Here is a 20,040-nt window from a genome sequence, read left to right on the forward strand (position 1 = left end):
GCACTCTGTTTTTGTAACCTGACAAAGAAGGATCTCTCACCTACTTCATCTTACATTGCTCTAGTAAATAACCAGAGAATAATAATTCTTTAGATCAGTCAGGAAAATATAGTGAGATTAGTTGAAGTGTAACATTGGAATTCTGTTATTAAATGCTCAAAGTCTTTGTCCTTTTTCTCCAAGTTTACAGTCCCTGCTATGAATAAACAACAATACAGCATTTAAAATATTTTAAATTGACTATTTCTGTCCACTAGAACAATACCTTACCATACTGTGGTGGGTTCACTTTCAAAAAACTTTTATCCCGCCCTGGAAAAGCTTGCTGCAGTCTCCAATTCATTGATGTCATCAAGGCCAACAAATGCAGGTAGTTTTCTGGTCAATTCCCTCCCCAAACTGACATCACCACAACCATCCTAAAAACCCACCCATGCTGTGATGTCACAGTTTCCTGGTCCTTCCCCTACTGATAGAAAAAATAAAGGCTAGAACAAGGAAAAACAGTACATGAGTCAAGTATCCTGCTTTGAGCTGTCAGTCACAGCAGGTAACAGCTCAAATTACCCTTAGCACTTTGACAGCTAGGGAAGTTAGGTGTGAAGGGGGATGGGAGATGAGTCGAAGTAGTACAATTCAGGCTTCACAAAAGACTGTAGTTTAGCCATTCTAAAAAGATGCAGCAGTAAAAAGCACTTTGAAAGTATGTTCTGTAGCATTTGCACTGTTTGTGTTTTAAGTAGTTATTGAATGGCATGAAATGGCACTTAAAACTGACTGAAACACAGCAGTGTATGCATGTAAAATTGATGCAGTGGCAGCAGCTTTAGGAAGAAAGAGGCTTGTGTGATGTAATTTTTTTACAGACAAGCACTGCATTGTGGGAAACCTAGAGGCAGATGAAACAATCAGGATTACTTCAAGATGCTAGACCCCATGTAATCAGACTCAGAAATACGTATATAATATTTAAAAACCTGTAAATAGTCCCAGAGTGATGTTAAAATGTAGGAAACACCAAACCATGATGAAATAAACATGTTTTTTGAGTCTGTGGGTGTGGTTCTCCTTTAAATATTGTTTTTTTTCTGTAACTTTGTGAACCTGTCTAACTTTGTTATTTTTAATATTTCCTGTGATTGAAACTCATGTTTACTGTAAATAGATATTTAGTATTTTCATGTTCTTTTCTTATTTATTATTAAATATAGTGAAACTTTACATTATGGCTGATCCTGTAGAGAATATTTCAACCTCTGAGAGTACTTATATCTATTTGATGACTCTGTGGCCACTCCTGAAAGCCTTGCTGTTGGTCAAACTACCATTTGTATTAATATTAATTTAATTTGGTATAATTAGGTACCCTTGCAATATCCTTAGATTAGCTGGCGTTGGAGTGTCTGGTGGTGGTGGAACTACCTTATAGTCTGGGCAGAAGGGGGTTATAACTAGTAAGTCTGTGCCAACCTTTCCCAGGTGTGTGTGTGTGTGTGTGTGTGTGTGTGTGTGTGTGTGTGTGTGTGTGTGTTTGTGTGTGTCTGTGAAAATCAAATCTCAGAGTGTGTGTGTGTGCATCATCTGCATAGAGCAGGGACACGAAGCATTGGTTTCACAGAGAGGGTGCTGGAGGACTTAGTTTGGACACTCGGCTGAGGACTGACCCCTACACCTGTGTCAGTGGGGAGTCTTATTGGGGATATAGAGAGAGAGGTCCCAGCCTCTGGACTGTGTTCCCTGTGTGCACTTGTGAGAAATTGTGCTTTATGCAGAGAGCTGCATCCAGAAATACTGTGTGTATCTATTTTTGTTCCAAATGAACATCCCTCTCCAGTGTCGGTGGTGAGGATTGAGGCTCCTTGAGTATTGGCCCAGAGTGGGGATGTCACAGTATTTATGTATGCTTTATACTGGAACTATTGTTTCTGAGATTACTGAACCAGGATTTGCTTTTGGAATTACTTAATAAACGTATTAATATAGCCTGCAAAGGATACTAGAATGATCACTAGAACTAGTATAATTTTTTTCCTTATTTGGTAAATAAACCTGCAGTCTTAATTTTGACCACTATGTGCCACTTGAGCATTTATGGTCTGTTCAGTCCTTTGGATTGAAGTTTTATGATGCAGTTATAACTGGGCAATTCTTTAACATGAGCATAACTTGGCATGTAGCTTTTATATACCTGTAATATATGTATCTAAAATCATAATTACCATATACTGTATAAATTTATTTCTGTAAATCTTCAGCTAGATTTGTTACTAATAATCATGTCCACTTACCTTTTTAATTTCTGTGTCCAGTAATAAATGTCTGCCTTTTAAATTTGTAATCTCATTTATCCTGTAAATGTTTATGTGCTGTAATAGCAGAAGTGCATTTAATAAAACCTATGTGGTGGCATCCACCCCAGCCCAGGTCGTAATCAAACCCCAAACCAAAGAATGCATTCTGAAAGTTTAAAAATAGTCATTCTAAACATTAGAAGCATATGCAACAAACACAACCCAGACATCCTAGCTACAGCAGAGAAACAGCTAAAGTCTGAAATAAAAGATGCTAAAATATTATCCTGTTATTATAATGTTATTAGGCTTGATAGAACACACAAAAAAGCAGGTGGGATAGCTATAATCCTCCCAGATACGCTCACAGTAACTCCCTATACAGACCCAATCCCAAATTTTGGAAAAGCGGAAATCCTAATCTCATTCCTAAATCTTAATAGAACCAAGAGTGTTATGCATTGCTGTGCTATATATCCACCAAGACAGAACATTCCAATACTTGAAAGCGTACTGTCCTGGTTAGCAGATAAAATTCCAAATGAAATTATCCTCCTGGGTGATGTAAACATTGACTGACAATTGTTATCTGCAAATTTAGCAGTCAGCAGCATGAACCTCTTTGGATTCACTCAGCTTATTAATGCACCAACAAGATATGGTGAAAATAACTCTCAGCAGTCTGTCCTGGACTAAATTCTGGGTACCAACCCATCTAATTTTACATCCTCAGATACTTTCCTTGATACACTGTGACCACCTGTCAGCATTTACCCAAGGAGTATTGCACATCTAGCTCTCTATCCTTCTTTTATAACTGTAATATGAACACCATCTCTCATATTAAGACATCACTCATTTTCTCCTTACTGACTCTCGTCATGTAATCTCTAATATCTCTTTAAATATCTTATTATAATTGTCTCGGGTCTCATTTATCACATGCTAATCTGTCTCCAACTCGTTATTGTTTTTCATTACACTCTACTATGAAACATGTTTTCTATGTTTTTCCTCATTAGAACATTTTTTCACTCTTATGTTTTGTAGTGTAACATGACACTTTTTGATGTAAAATGTCTGTACTTGATTTTTGAAAGATTGTGATTATAGAGCTTTTTTTTCCTTGTGCCGCCACTGAAAATGGCCATTTTCTGGCCCAGTCTGACTTTCCTGGTAAACAAATGTCAAATGTATAAATTCTGCATTTCAGATCTATACATTTGCATACACTCTGTGTTATTTAGCTTTCTGTCTAATGTACAGTAATTATTAAATGTGCACTGTGTTCTGTAAATTAAATTTAATAAGCTTGTCCTGTCATGCCTTGTGTATATTAAATAACTGTTACTACTATTTTTTTAGGTATTATCTTTATAAGCTTGTTACAAGTAATTCTGTTACTTCACCCTCAAAACTAATGACTGAATAATGTGAGGTGTGGTGTAACTGCATGTTGTAAACTGTCTAGTAATACTGTTAAAATGTATGAATGTTATATTCCTAAATCTGACTGAAATGTACTATACTAAAGTGATACATATTTATACTGAACATCTAAAATAGCTGTGCATAAATGTTATTTTCTGGAAACTAACTAAACTAATATGAAATTAATACATGTAGGGATTATATGAACACAGATAAAAGCATAAACTGTAATATGGTAAATGTTATATTTTGGAATACTTTTTTCCTGTGAGTATCATTTGAACACATAAAAGCATAAACTGTGTTATATAGCTAATTGGAAACATAAATTGAAATTTTGCGCAAGTAAGCTTCAACTCTAATCTGCATAAATGCTTTTTTTTTTAATAGACAACCAAAACACATTTTTACTGTATGTATACTAAGTAAACAGTCATTAAAGAAAAAAATAGTTTTTACTTTTGGTGCTTTTGAGTTTTTTTGTTGATACTTGTACTACAGTTGTTGCCAAGTTTAGGCCTTATTCTGCATTGTCCCAGTCACTGCTAAAGTATTGGAAAAGCCGCCTTAATGTCCATGGGTCTGTTGATGCGTCTGCCATACAGTTAGGCTCTCCAACCCTTCCATCTCTGGTGCAAGTCTGGGTGCCCAATGTAATATTTTTTCTTGACTGTATTGAAAAACATGCATTCTGGAAAACCAAGCTGGAAATTATTCAAATATCCAAAACTAACAGAATGTTGTTTTTTGTAGCAATATCTGCAAAGGTTAAAAAGTAGTATTAGGTCCTTAAAATAACATCTGCAGCTTAAACAATTATAAACCGATAGCATAGCTTGCTGCCCTGACTTTATTTACATTTTTCTGCATGAAATAAACATGTTACTAATAAACTCTTGTAGGTCTGTAAGCAAACTGATATTGTACTATAGTGAAACAGATCTATGTGACTAATAAAGAAATCCTTGCAAGTCTGTAACTGAACTGATAGTGTACTACAGTGAAATGGAAAGGCTGTGACTTGATTATTAAGTCAAACAGAAATCTCAATGGCATTGTTTTTCCCTGTCACAAACTCAAATTAAACTAAAGTAGTAATTGGACATTGAATTAATTTTTCAGCATTTTTTGCATTTCTGCACCATTATAAAATTAATCTTAATTTTTGAATTTTCTACATTTACTCTGTGACCCTCCGGTCATATTTTGCAAAATAATGTATTCAGTGTATGGGTCTCTACCCACTGCCTTTCATGTAGCTGCTGTTTTAGTTGACATCATTTAACTCTTTCAGTACCACTGAATGCTACAAGGATTTATCATGATAGTCTACAATTTCTTGGATAAATAGGTAAGATCTGTTACTGCATGAAACTATCACTAATAGTATTTAACTGATTTTTACCATACTGTTTTATGGCATACAGTACTGTCTTTAAATCAGCTCGCTGAGCTGGCCTGTAATTTGATAACTCAGTTAAATAAGTCTGTGCCTGTGGTGTGTTCTGGTAAACTGCAGTTTGTGTGTGAAATATATAAAATCTTGAACAGTTTACATATAAATTTATTGCTAGAATTGAACTGATTTGATTCTGGAACTTTACTTGTCTGTCCTTTACAAGTATGTGAATTTTCTTCATGAACTAAAATTGCATTGCATTCTTTTCCCGACCTGAGATTTGAACCTGTGGTTTCAGTGACACACAACATTTATGCTGCAAGTGTTCCTTGCATGGGATATGATCCCTTGACGGTACTGCCACTTTTAAAATGTAACATTGACCTTAAATTCTACATTTTGTCAAATTAGCAAAACATCATTTAGTATTTGTAAATGCTCTTCTATCTCTGTCTGTATCATTATGTTATTTATGCACTGCAACACTTGATTACCAAACAGAACAATAACACAAAAATAAATGTTCCAGATATGTAACTGTAAACCATTTATTGTGTGAAATTAACTTGACTGTCATTTCTAGTATACCATACACAACATGTGCTTCCAGAGTGGTAAATACAAATATCGATTTTTATTTTATTTATTTATTGGCATTTAATTACTGGGAAAGTCCACTGGGCCATGGAGAGCCCATTTTCAGTTGAGGCCCAGGGAGAAAAGCTCCAAGGTGTACATAAGCAAAAACATAATAATTATTTAAGACAATATACAATAGTTACGTATAATACATTTGCTTGAAATTTATACATAGTAAACAAACAGGTGCAGAAGGATTATAATTACTGGAGAATAGGTGCAATATCTGCAGCAATGAATATTGGTTTGAGCAATACAATATCCATAAGGCATAGTCAGATACAGGAGCAAATGGACTATAAAATGAATGCACTATATGTTAGTGAAGAGTACATAAAAGGTAGTAGTGGTCTAGGAGAGAGAGAGAAGGAGAGTGTTGAGGTAGCTTTAGGAGGGAGTGTGGTGGCTGATAGGATTACATTAGTACAGAAGATAAGAAAAAAATAATATAAGCTGGACATAGAAAAGGACTGGCTTAAATGATTTTATTGGTTAATTGATAATGATTTTAAATCTAGCACTAGCCTGAAACAGTTACCTTTTTTTCTTAGTGGCCATAAAAGTGAATTTAATTTTTTTTTCCAGTCTGTCTTTGTTTTTCTGAGAATAAGCTACTGTGTCTGAAAATGTGGTAACTTGACTGCCTGCACTTCACTTGAGGCATCTGAACTAGAATTTATTTTATGTTTAACCCATAAGTCTGTGTGTTCCTATAGTAACTGATTTTTCAAATTCTGTACATCTGCACAGTCTACCACACACAGAATCTTACAAGTGTCATCTATGTTCACTACTGTACATTCTGTAGCATTTTTATTTTTCCATAAAATATTGTTAATGAAGTCTAAAGCAACATGCAACTCTAATGGCATGTCCCTACCTAGTATGATACTGTTAAACTCAGAACTGCTCATGTCATAGCTGCAATGGTGTTCTCTAGTAGAGACCTATTTGTAACTGAAATTGATGTGTATGTATTCAGTACATTATACTGCAATTTATTTTCTGTAAACAATGAATTATTGTTATTTCTCTCAACCTTAAACAATAACAGAAAAAAATATCTGGTCTGGTGCTGGGCTGCCACACCCTTTATAAATATGATGTAAATCCTTTTTTATTGAACAAGCAACAACACTGACTTGAGCCAAGTTATGTTTCTTCTTTATTTTGCCCTGAAATCTGTGTGTCGTTTATGCTGGTGTTTACTTTATCAAACTGATCAAAATCTGCACTCTGATCCTTGTTACCCCCCCCCCCAATGCAATATTTGCACTGGCTTCTGAAAACAATAAACTAGAATTTATTACATTTTGAAAATCTGTATTTGAAATAACATGAAGTTGAGACATTGCAAATGTTTGCTTTGTATTTTGTCTGGAAATCTGCATGTTACATATACTGACTGTGTGCACATCTGTATTTGCAGCATTGCAACTTAACTCTATATTTTGAATTACATGTGATGTAGTATTTACACTGATTTCTGAAGAGTGAAAACTACAATTTGTTACAATTTGCCTGTTAAGTCTGAATCCATACTACCATTAAAAGCTGAATTATACTGCGAAGCATGAAAAAGTCTGTCCGTTACCTCAGTCATTACTGTGTGCTTTTGTGTTTTAACCCTTTTGCAAGTAGAAAGAGTTAACATTCCTGACTAATAACATTGAAATTTAAATGAATATTTCTGGAACACAGTTTTTTTCAACTATTTTACTGAATTTTTAACTTTGAACCACACATTTACTGGTGACTTTATTGCAGAAGTACGTTTTGATAGATCTGTACAATTTGCATTGATGTATTTAAACTTTTTTGAGATTTACTGTCTGATTTAGCTAGAAAATGCATTGTAATAAAAATGAATGCTCAGGAAAGGAATAATGAAATTGCAATGAAAAGGTGGCCAGGCATCTCGCAGCTTTTTCAAACTCCCTCTTGTGGAGATTCCCTTGGCTCTGTGACATCACATTGGAAGTCTGTCATCTGCTTTGGAGATTGTTTTCTGATACATTGCTGTTGACTGGATGATGCCCTATACACTGGCACCTTGGAGAGTATGAAGGTCTTTAAGACTTTATTGTAGATTTTCTGAAGTACTGTTCTGAAGTAACATACCTGCTCTGTAAAATGCACGTGATGGACAACTTTAGATTTACAAGGTTGCTGTCGAGTTTTGGGACTTATTTTACCTGCAGTTGCCCCACCCACCCCCAATCGATGGTGGCTCACCATTGCAAGAATTGATAAGACTGCAGAATACTAGAAGAAACTGGAATGAATGTTGTTGTCTTTTAATTACCCAGAACTGTGCTGAACAGGTGCCATTCTTTCCTTCATGTGCCAAATCTTCTTTGTACGTTTCAGAATAAAAATCTGCATACACTGTAGTTCGGTTAAGAATGTTTTATTATGTACAGTGGAAGTAGATGTAAGTTTTTGAATCACATCTTACTGTCTTCAATAACAGTTCTGATAAATTGAAATAGACCGAATTGTAATGTCCATAGCGTCTTCACTCATCCTGTTTGTAAACTCTATACTCAGAATGTCAGTTCTTGCTGTCTCCAGTAACAGTGCTGGTAAACCGAAATAGAATTGTAATGTGTGTAGCTTATTATACTTATTATACTCAGAATTATTTCTTTTCTCCTGAATAATTAATTTTCTGGAATGCTGGATATTTGACCTGACTTCTACACTCATTCTTGAGTGTCTGTACCAAACTTCTGTCGACTGCACTGCAATGACTTTCTGCTAATCAGTCCGAACAAACTGACTCACTTCTGTGTCTAAAATTTGTTTCATAATATCAGAATTTGTAAATTTCTGCATACCTCTTTAGCCTTGGTTCCCAACCCTGTTTTTACTTCATGTACTGCACATTCTGTTAGCACATTTTATTTTTGTCAGTATTCTTGACTGAAGTATTCCTTCTGTTATATCTGCATGTAAAATGAAGATATAAATCTGCTTTAATATGGCTGCATTTCTAGGCCTTTAAATAAAACCTAGTCTTACACATGCCATATTTAGCCTTCCCCTTTTTGTGCAATTCTCCATTGTGATGTTAACAACAAATGATCCTTTGTTTGATGTGACTTTCTTTTATTACCCTTTTGTTTTATTGCCATGATTGAGTTTTCTTCTAAGTGACTATACACTTTATCAGCATCAGTTCCAGTATATAGTTTAGACATCATTAGAAGGCAATTTATCGGTCTATAGTTTTTAGGTTAACTTGTAGGTTCACTCTTAAGGAAAAGTATTGATGTTAAGTTGTCAATCTCGCCTTCATTCTTGCTTGATGGGTTCGGAGCCGATCCTCGGCACTTGCTTTAGCTCGAGAACTCCTTTTACCAGCTCGAGGCAGCCCCATATCCCATGATGCAAGGCAGTAAATACCTAGATCTCGTTGCTTGGGAGGTCTTCTCTTTACCAGCTCCTGGTAAGTAGTTCACATTTGTGATATTTCAAGCCCCTTTTAGTTTAAAACTAATTTTTTGATAGTTTAAACTCATTTCTACCCTTTTTCTGACAGAAATCCCTGTCTCTTTTAATTTTTTGTTAGTCAAATTTCCCTATCCCATCCCCTGTTAGGGTGTGTGTGTGTTTTTTATAAAATACCTCTTGGTATTTTGTTTAATTTAATTTTGACTGGTGTGTCTGTGTGTGTTGTGTAGGCACCATGTCTAAGGAGAGGGTTTCAGGTTTTAAGAAGTGTGACTCGTGCTGTCAGAAAATGTCTCTGACAGACGGTCACACTTCTTGCCTGTATTCTCTGGGCCCTCTTCACCTGTACTTCTCCTGCGCTATTTGTCGCTTCCTCAGCCAGAGAGTCCTGCAGGAGAAACGTGATAAGTTGATTCTCAGGGTCTTCTCGGAGGGCTCTCCTCCACAAAAATCAACTAAAACTGCCAAGGCCCAGGCTTCTGTTTCTAAGCCAGTCGAGATCGGCTCCGGCTGGAGCCGATTCTGATCCACAAAGCTTCCGATGGCTATCGGTGATGTCGGCTCCGATTGGCTCCGACACCCATGTGGCACAGGCATCGGTGTCGGCTCCGATCGGCTCCGACACCGTAACTTTGGTGGCTGTATCGGCTGGAGCCGATACATCGAGCGTTCTGTCGGCTCAGTCGGTGCCGACAGGATCAATATCGGCTCCGATGGCCCATTCCAGGAAGAGGTCGAGGTCTCCTTCCTTGGAGCCGATACTTCTCGGGCGCCGCGCCTTCTATCGGAACGGAGCCATCGGAGCCGATCTTCAAGGTCATCCAGGTTGTCAGACCATGACCTAGAGAGTGGTCAGTAGATTACTCAAGTCACAGGTACTGGCCCAAATGCTACACAGTCCGTCTCAGCAGGCGACTGTTGGTCCACACCCGTTACAGTTCCTCCTTCAACTCTACCCCAGAGCTTTGAGTTGGAGTCTTCGGGCATGGTTACTGCTACGGCTGGAGGGCGGATACCCCCTTCTGTTCCTTCAGCCCCTACTCTTATCTCCTCTTCCTTAGAGGGATTCGGTGGTCGGGCTTCCATGGTCTCCTCCGAGGGTGAGTGGCATCGGACCCTTGTCCGAGCCCTCTTCCCTTGGAGCCTCGGCCTTGGTGAGCTCGGCTCCGACATCTGCCTCGGAGACTTCCCTTTCAGTGGTTCCTGGAGTTCCTAGCTCTTGGAGCGGGTTCTGTCGGACCTGCCTGGGAGGGAGCATTCGGTGATGAAGAGTGTACTGGCCACTGGTATCAGTCAGCAGTCTCTTCCGTAGCTCCTCCCTCTATGGTACCTGTTGACATCTCTGCCACTTCTCTTGCTACAGGACCCAGAGATCCTCCGCCTCAGGTTTCCCCATTGGGAATTTCCCCTCTTCCGAGGATTCTCCTGATGTTTCGGGAGATCCTCCTAGGAAGAGGACTTGTAAGAGGAAGCATGTAGACTCCCGAGTCTGTCACTGGATACTGACTTTGATGAGTCAGAGGGATCCTAGATCCCCTCTGAGGATGTCTCCTTTTCAGACATCCTAGAACTTCTCAAACAGAAAACTGGCCCACCAACAATCCCTCTGAGGATGAGTCAGTATACCTAGAGGCGTTTGGATCCCTCCACCTCCTGGGTGTCTCCGCCTTCGACCCCTTATGCAGGTTATTGCGGCGTGGACAGCTCCTGACTCTGTAGAGCCAGTCCCTAGGAGGCCTTCTAAATTTATCACTGCCCCTAGTGACAAACAATTCCTAACCAAGGGTGTCCCGCTGATGCCATGGTGGTGGCTGCGGCCACCAAAAGGAACTTGCAGATCCTTCCGTGCCCGTCCATCCTCCTAATAAGGACTCTAGGACCATGGATAGGTGCAAGCGGATGTTTTCCTCAGCGACCTTTGCTATGCTGAATTATCTTTGTCACTTCACCAGACTCCAGAGAGATATCCTGAAGGAGCTGGGAGAAGTAGTTCAGGATCCTACAGCTGCAGGGGCTCAAGAAAAGATTGCAGCTAGGAACCCTCAATTCCATTGCTAACTCCTCCATGCGGCTAATATCTTATGCTGCGGATGGAGCACAGGTGTGGCTCTTAGGCGCCAAGCCTGGATGCGGCTATGTGATTTTATGGATCCCTTTAAGGCGTCCTTCACAAATTCTCCCTTTGATGGGTCAGCTTTGTTTGGCCCTCAGGTGAAGGAGACCTTGACCAGGTGCGAGCAGGACGGCAAGACTCTTTCTGCTGTTGGAGTCCGTTTTCCACCCCTTCTAGGCCTTATCCCAAGGGACAGAAGGGTGGGAAGATGTGGTTCCGTAAATCCCAAGGAGTGATTCACGTGGTCAGTTTACCCCTAGAGGCAGAGGGGTAACAACAACAGGCGCTCTAGAGGCAGAGGGGTCGAAGAACCAGGGAAACAGGGAGCCTCTCTCTGATAAGCCCTTTCAGCATCCCTGAGGTGTTGCCGGCTGTCCCTCCTTGGAGGCAGTCGGGAAGATTATCACTGTACCCAGAAGCCTGGCATTCCCTCACTCAAGACAGATGGGTACAGTCGATCATATCCAAGGGTTACATAATTCCTTTCGAGGAAAGTCCCTTCCCTCAAGTTCCCTTCCAGATGTACCACCGGTCTAAGGGACAATGCAGAGTTAGTAATCGCAAAACTACTGCAAAAGAGCCATTCAGCCAGTTACAACAGACCATTCAGAGCCGGAATCTACTCAAGGTTCTTTTGGTCCCCAAAAGACGGGAGACTGGAGACCAATATTGGATCTCAGCAGACTCAACAAGTCTGTCAGGAAGACAAGATTCGAATGGTCACTCTTCAGTCAATTCTGCCCTTCTTACAGAAGGACAACTGGATGTGCTCAATAGATCTTCAGGATGCGTACTATCACATCAAAATTCACAGACGCTCCAGGAGGTTTCTCCGCGCTGGGGTCCAGTCATTTCCAGTTCAGAGCCCTGCCCTTTGGTCTCACTACAGCCCCAGAGTGTTCACCAAAGGCATGGCGGTGGTCACGGTTCACCTGAGACGTCAAGTATTCCAGGTGTTTCCGACTGGCTCCTTTCAGCCACCACCAGGCATCAGCTTATACAAGCCAGGGATTACACAATAGACCTTTGTTCCCATTTGGGCATCTCAGTCAACTTCGAAAAGTCATCCTTATCGCCCTGCCAGTCTATTACCTTCATAGGCAAACTTAAACACTGTTCGGATGTCAGCTACCCTTACAGAACAAAGAGTTTCAGACATTCAGACTCATGTCAGGATCATTCTGGCCAGCAAGAAAGTACAGGCCAGAATGGTTCTAAAGGTATTAGGTCTCATGGCTGCGGCCATTACTCTTCTTCCCTGGCTCGATTCTACATGCGCCTCCTTCAGTGGATGCTGTTCACACAGTGGTCATACCAGCAACTCCCAATGCGTCACCAGATTCTGGTGACACAAACATGCAAAGAACATCTTGCTTGGTGGATCACATCGTCTCAGGTTCACCAAGGCAGGTGCTTGTACCTCCGTCCCGATAGCCACTGTCACCACGGATGCCTCCTGATCGGGTGGGGGTCATTATCAGGGCAGGATGGTTCATGGGACGTGGCAACTCGAGTACCATCTGCACATAAATGTCCTGGAGATGAGAGCAGTGCTTTTAACGTTGCAAGCCCTCAACGACTTTCTTCCCGTAGGGACAATTGCAGTCCACACAGACAACATGTCTGTAGTTTGGTATATCAACAAACAGGGCGGAACCAAGTCCAGACTTTGGCAATGGGCGATCTCCTCTCATCGGTTTCTGGTAGCAGCATATCCCTGGGAAAACCAACATTATAGCGGACAGATTGAGCAGAGCTATTCTCATGCCTCACGAGTGGTCTCTCAAGCAATCTATAGCGGAAGAGATTTTTCTGGAATGGGGTCGTCCATGTTGCGATCTTTGCTACTCCCCAAAACAGCAAATGTCCAGACTTCTTCAGCCTCTTCCCTCTTTCAGGCCATCCCCAGAGACGCTCTGACCCAGGATTGGCCCCAGGGACTTCTTTATGCCTTCCCTCCATTTCCTCTGATCCCTCAGGTGATCCAGAAAGCTACCGTTTTGAGATCCAAATTGATTCTCATTGCCCCTTACTGGCCTCGACAAGTTTGGTTCCCGTTCCTCCATCATCACCTTTTGGTGCAGCCGTGGCATCTGGACCCAGTGCCAGATCTACTGATTTACCAATCCGGTCAGCTGTACCGGTCAATCCCTTCTCTCAACCTCACAGCATGGTTGCTCCACTTCCTTCCTTAGCCAGGCTTCCTTTGATCTCTAACCCAGTTAGAGATATCATATAACTTCACTAAAATCCTCTACCAGGAGGATTTACACTGTAAATGGAAACGTTTCTCTTATTGGGCTAAGGCCCAAAATATTGATCCTTTTACTGCCCCTGTTCAGGCAGTTCTGGACTTCTTAGCAGAGATTTTTCATGCAGGCTCCTCTTCTTCCACAGTCAGAGTTCAGTTGGCTGCTATTTCTAATTTTCATGTCGGGATAGCAGATCATAATATTATGTCCCATAGGCTCTGCAGGGCCTTTTGAAAGGAATTTTCCTACTAAAGCCTCCAATCAGGAATCCTCCTCCTCAGTGGGATCTAAATTTAGTGCTGACATCCTTGATTCTTCCCCAGCTGTTTCTTGTTCCCTAAAATATCTTTCTTGGAAAACGTTATTCCTAGTGGCTATTACATCTGGCAGGAGGGTGTTTGAACTTCATGCTCTTTATTTGATTTTCACAAAGACAGAGTATCTTTGAGAACTAATCCATCCTTTTACCTAAGGTCGCTTCAAAAACAATCTGAATCAATCCATTGATCTACCTGTATTTTTCCTAACTATTCAGATAGAGCTGAACAAAAGCTACATTATCTTGATGTCCACCGTCAGCTTAGATATTATTTGGACAGAACAAAAAAATTTAGGAAATCTGATCAACTTTTTGTTTCCTATGGATAATAAAAAGGCCTTCCTGTTTCTAAAGTGACTTTGTCCAGATGGCTTTCTTGGTCATCACTGAAATTTATACGATCAGGGGAAAACAGCTGTGCTCAAAACCTAAAGCACATTCAACTAGGAGTTTGGCTACTTCTACAGCTTTTCAAGCTAGACTGCCTCTGGACACTATTTGTGCAGCGCCACTTGGGCCACTCCTCACACTTTTGTTTCCCATTACAAATTGGACTTGGCCTCCAGGGACAGAGCCAGTTTTGGCTCTACAGTCCTCAAGAGTTTGTTCCATTGAGCCACCCAGGATAGAGGTGCTGGTCCCATCAAGCAAGAATGAAGATTGACAACTTAACATTAAGAAGTTATGTTCCTACCATAACGTTCCATGTTAGTTGTCTTGGCTGGACAGACCTTGTATAAGAAACTATTATGCTAAAGACCATTCAGACCTGGTCCTTTTTCCATCTGTAAGTTTCTTCTTCCTTTTTGGAAGTATGTTATGCTTGGTGTTATTGCCCTTTGTCAACAAACGAGATCTGGGTATTTACTGCCTTGCATCATGGGATATGGGGCTGCCTCGAGCTGGTAAAACCCATCAAGCAAGAAAGAAGGCGAGAAGACAACTAACATGGAACGTTATGGTAGGAACATAACTTCTTATTTTTTCCTGTTAACCAGGTTGATGTCTATTCAGGATGCACAAATATAGTTGTTAGTGCTAAATCTTTGTGTAAAGATGTTAATACTTTATCCAGAAGTTAGGTACTGCATTTGGGTCTGGGGGTTTCCAATTAGGAGCTTTTCTTAATTTTGTTTCAATTTCTCTGGCCATTACATCATCCCATTTCGTATCCTGTACATTTGAACAACTTACTTTGTCTTTTACTTCTAGCCATTCAGCATATTTATGTTCCACATGGTCTTCATAGATATTTCTCCAAAAGTGTCTATTTCTTCTTTTTTTGTTGGTTATTTCCTATTCATTTTGCCTTGTTTTCCAATTTTCTATAAAATTTTTTTTGGGTAATTAATGAATTGCTTATTTTGTACTTTTCCTTTACGTTTGTTTGCATATCTTCTAAATTGTTCTGCCTGTGCTGATATCTTTAGAGTATTGTTTGCAACATTGTACAATAGATCCTGGTCTGTTCTGATACTGCACATTGTTTTGATCACATTTATCTTTCTAAGTATTTTTGTTCTGTCTCCTCTTCTGTACTCTTCTAACAGTGACACTTCTTGTCTTAATTGTTGTAGAGTTTTCTCTGTTTGATACTTCCATGATGGCATTTAATTTCTTCCCTTCCTTTCTCTTATTGACTCGTGTTTTTGTGGTAAGATTTTTTTCTGTTATTAGTTTAGCTGCACAGTAATGTATCCTATTTGCTTCTGTTATATTAAATGATTTTTTGTGAATAGTCTTGATTACTATGTTCATTTGTTTTATCAAACTTCTAGCATTTTGGATCTTACTGACTTTTTATAATTTGTTTCTTTCAAGGTTTCCCTCTCTTGCTACCCGAACGTCCAGCCAGTATACAACAGCTTCTAGTCACTTCTAGGTACATGGGATGCCTGACATTGGCTAAGGGAATGTGGGCCATAAAAGTGACATCTGCATGCACCAGTCCTCAGAACTTCTCTCCTGCCAGTCGGACATCAGCTGTTCCTGCCATACTGGCTGTTGGATTGAAAATTCTAAAATAAGTACCCTATTGGGGATGTTTTATTTGGGTCACTGCATGCCTTTGTGGGTTCATATCATCCAGGAAGAGTACGTGAAGGTGTGGTCATCAGATCCCTCATAAAGACATCCGCGAGCTTTGCCTTTTTTGTTTAGGGCCCATGCATGACCATAAGCCCTGCTCCATCTGCCAGGCCTTCTTTCCAAAAAACGTGCGTAGCTATCTGCATGTGTTAAACATTTATCTTGAGAATCAGCACCTCAAGTGTTTAGCTTTAGCTATTGGGGGGCCATCGGTCAACCCATTGAGCCACCCAAGAAAAAGGCTAAAATCACTAGGCCTGAATCCGTAGCTGCACCTCCTCAACCCAGCGCCCCTCCTGTGGCCATCAGCCTGGAGGAACGATCAGTCACCACTGATATGGGTACAGCGGATACCAATGTGGAAGCTGCAGAGCCCAGAGTGGAAGGCATGTCCTCAGAGGTAAACACATATGGGGATGGAGAACGTCAGCTTGTATCAGCCACCCAGGCGGATCCCTCCACTACTTCGCAGGTTACTGATCCCAGGGCCTACCTTGGCTCTGACGCCCACTAGGCCTTCCCTTAAAAAGAAAAGGAAACATGTTTATCTCCCACTAGAGAGCCAGGTAGATTGGCAGGTCTTTTCTCAGAATATTTTCAATGCCTTTATGGTTGTAAAGCCTGCTTAACACCCTAAGCCTCCCCAGTGGCTCCTCCTGTGATGAACCCTAGGCCTCAGGCATTAGAAACTTCCCAGGCTGAAGCTGAGGAATCCTCTAACTCTTCCTCAGAGGATTCCATTTCATATGTCTCCCAACTGCTACCCCCCCTTCCCGGCTATGCCTCTCCGGAGGAAGAATCTGCAGAGGCAGATTCTCCAGCTGAGGATCTCACCTTTGGAGATACCATTGCAAAGATGAGGGTACATTTCAAATGGGACCCCTCTGAGATGACAGAATTTCAGGAAAGATATTATGAACGTCTTCAGATGGACAGCATCACTTAATCCTGATTCTCAGCCTCCTGCACTCCGAAGGCCTAAGAGGTTTTATAAGGTCCCTGAGGGAACCAAATGCCTTAAGTGCCCTGCAGTGGACCCTGGCACTATTTGTGTCAGCTGATAAGGTATCTAAACTCCTTCCATCCTCCTCACTTCACCCCACAGACAAGGAGAGCAAGGCCATGAAATGCCTTGGGAAGACGTTTTATACTTCGTCTAACCTGGCAATAAATTACCAAACCCATATGTCCAAATATGCTCTAGCCCTTTTGGAAAAAGCCACTAAACAACTGAGTGACATCCCAGGCTCTCCTGCCATAGCTCTGATATCAAGTCTTGTATCCCTATCCTCTCAGGTCACTAGACATTCCATTAAGTGCAGCTACAATGCTGCTGAAACTTCTGCCAAGTCAGCTGCATCTGCCTCAGTCCCGAGAAGAAATTCATGGCAAAGGTTACAGCCACTACCTGATGACATCAGGGCAAAACGCTTGGATGCACCTCTGGACAACTCATCTCTGTTTGGGACAAAGGTGGCAGAGTTATTCAAAACTCTGTAACAAACTGGGAAGGAGTTACAAGACCTAAAGCATCAATTGTTTCTCCTGTCCCTAAATTCCACAGGAACTACCCATCAAAAAAAAAACAATTCATCAGGAAGCATTCTTCTCCCACCCCTCTTTCCAGGGCCAGAAAGACTGCCAGGAAGCAAACAACTCCTTCCAGGCCTGTCCAGACTCCAACCCAGAAGCCTCAATTTCAAGACAGGGCAGGTAGTCTGTGATTACTTGCCTTTCCTGCTGCCCCTCTACTCCATTTCCCTGTCCCAAAGGTTCTTTCACTGTCTCGGATTACATCTCCATCTTTGAGGGTATTCCACAGCTCCCTTTATTTCATTCAGTTATAGACAGCCTCATTTCCCAGGGAACAATTCTGCCTGTCCCTGTGACAGAGAAGGGAAAAGGTTTCTACTCCAGGCTCTTTCTAGTCCCAAGGAAAGATGGCTCCTGGAGACCAATCCTAGATGTATCCCACATCAATCTCTTATTGCTAGTGCCCACCTTTCAAATGCTTACTCTGCAGACCCTTTTTCCTTTGATTTTACCTCAGGTTTATGGCCACCTTGGACATCAAGGATGCCTACCTACACATCCCCATAAGGACCAGTTACAGGAGATACCTGCTCTTTTCTGTGGCCTCTTCACATTTTCAATTCTCGGCCTTGCCCTTCAGGTTTTCTACTGCACCAAGAGTCTTCACCAAGTGCTTGGCACCAGTGATAGCCTTCTGCAGGACTTAAGGGATTCAAATTTTCTTTTACCTAGATAACCTTCTCATTCAGGTGGACTACACAGAATCCCTGGAATGCCGTCTACAAACCGTTATTTCACTCCTGCAAGCATCGGGCTTCTAGACAAATTACCACAAGTCTAACCTGACCCCCTCTCAGGACCTAGTATTCCTGGGGTGCAGGGTAAGGATGGTTGTCATGGGGGCTTTCCTACCACCTCAAAAGGTGTAAAATGTAAAGCAGTATCTGCTCACTATCCTTCAGGCCACAGACTTGACTGCCAGGCAGTATCTCAGACTCCTGGTTCACATGGGATCGACCATTCCCATGTTTCCACTGGCAAGGCTCCACATGAGAAAGCTGCAGTGGTACATAAGGTCTATATGGACTCAGCACTGTCAGCCTCTAAAGTACAAAATCCCCTTCTTGCCTTGCCTCAAGAAAGAGATTCAGTGGTGGTTGAATCAGGTAAGCTGCAACCCAGGACTACCCTTACAGGCTCCCTTGCCAATACAGGAGATGTACATGGATGCCTCGGATCTGGGGTGAGGAGCAGCTGTGGGCTCCCTAAGAGTGCAGGGCACTTGACTGGACTCCATCAAACAGGAGCATATCAATATCAGAGAGATGAGAGCAATTCTTTTGGCCCTAAAGGCCGTCCAACACATGCTGAAACAAGGCCCACTCAAATTATTCACAGAAAACACTACAAGTCTGTGGTATCTGAACAAGCAGTGGGAAACAAAATCCTACTTGCTATGCAAGTGTGGGAGCTTGCCACAAAACAAGGAGTCATGGTACAGGCAGTGTGCATCCCTTCAGAAGAGAATACTCAGGCAGACACATTAAGCAGGTCCATGTCACAGTCCCATGAATGGATGCTCCATAAGGATGTGTTCTTGGGCATAGTCCACAAATGGGGTACACCTCAGATCTGTTTGCCTCCCCTATGAACAGAAAACTTCCATCTTTATGCACCAGGCTGCCCAGTGCTCTGGCGAGAGCAATGGACGCCTTCTCAATCTCTTGGAAGGGGATGTTTCTGCATGTATTTCCCCTTTCCCACTATTTAAGAAAGTTCTATTGAAAATCCAGGACGACAGACCAAAAATCTTGTTGGTGACTCCCTTTTGGCCAAGACAGCACTGGTTCCCCCTCTTTCTGCATTTAGCCAAGGGCAGTTGCCATAAGTTACCTCAAAGACTGAACCTTCTCACACAGGACAAGAGATCTCTAATCCATTTCCACTTACAGTCTCTGAAACTCACCCTGTGGGTGATGAAATTCTGATCCATTACAGACACCTCTACAATGAGGACGTGCTCGCAGTCCTGCAGGAGGCTAGGAAACCTAATACTAGGAGATTTTATGTATCTAAATGGAAAATATTCTCCATGTTGTGTCTGCAAAGACAGTTGGACCATTTCCTGGGTGATGTCCCTTTGGTACTGTCATACCTGTTAACTCTTGCAGACAGGGTTGGTATATTCCTCCATTAAAACCCACCTGGCTGCTATTTCAGCTCGTCTGCCTCTGGATCCCCCTTTGGCTTCCAGATTGCCTGCAAAATTATTCCTAGAGGGAGTGCTGCATCTCAGGCCTCCCTGGAAACCCATCCCACCCCTGGGATATGAATTATGTTTTGGAGAAGCTCACAGTGGCCCCCTTTGAACCACCTTCTAAGGCTTCTCTGAAACACTGCACTTGGAAATCAGTACTCCTAGTGTTCTTGATATTAGCTAAAAGAGTGTCTGAGTTACAGGCTCTCATGGCCATTCCCCCTTTCCTCATCTTCCACAAAGACTGTGTAACCCTCGGCCC

At 41.4% G+C, this 20,040-nt stretch overlaps 1 protein-coding gene across 1 annotated transcript in view; it reads left to right on the forward strand.

The window, feature by feature from the left end:
• The window catches only part of PCNX4 (pecanex 4), a 1,626,974-nt gene that overhangs the window by 796,744 nt on the left and 810,190 nt on the right, over positions 1 to 20,040 (forward strand). The window lies entirely within an intron of this gene.

This window comes from Protopterus annectens, chromosome 6.part0, assembly GCF_019279795.1.
Source record: "Protopterus annectens isolate FY-2018-M chromosome 6.part0, PAN1.0, whole genome shotgun sequence".
Lineage (NCBI taxonomy): Eukaryota > Metazoa > Chordata > Ceratodontiformes > Protopteridae > Protopterus > Protopterus annectens.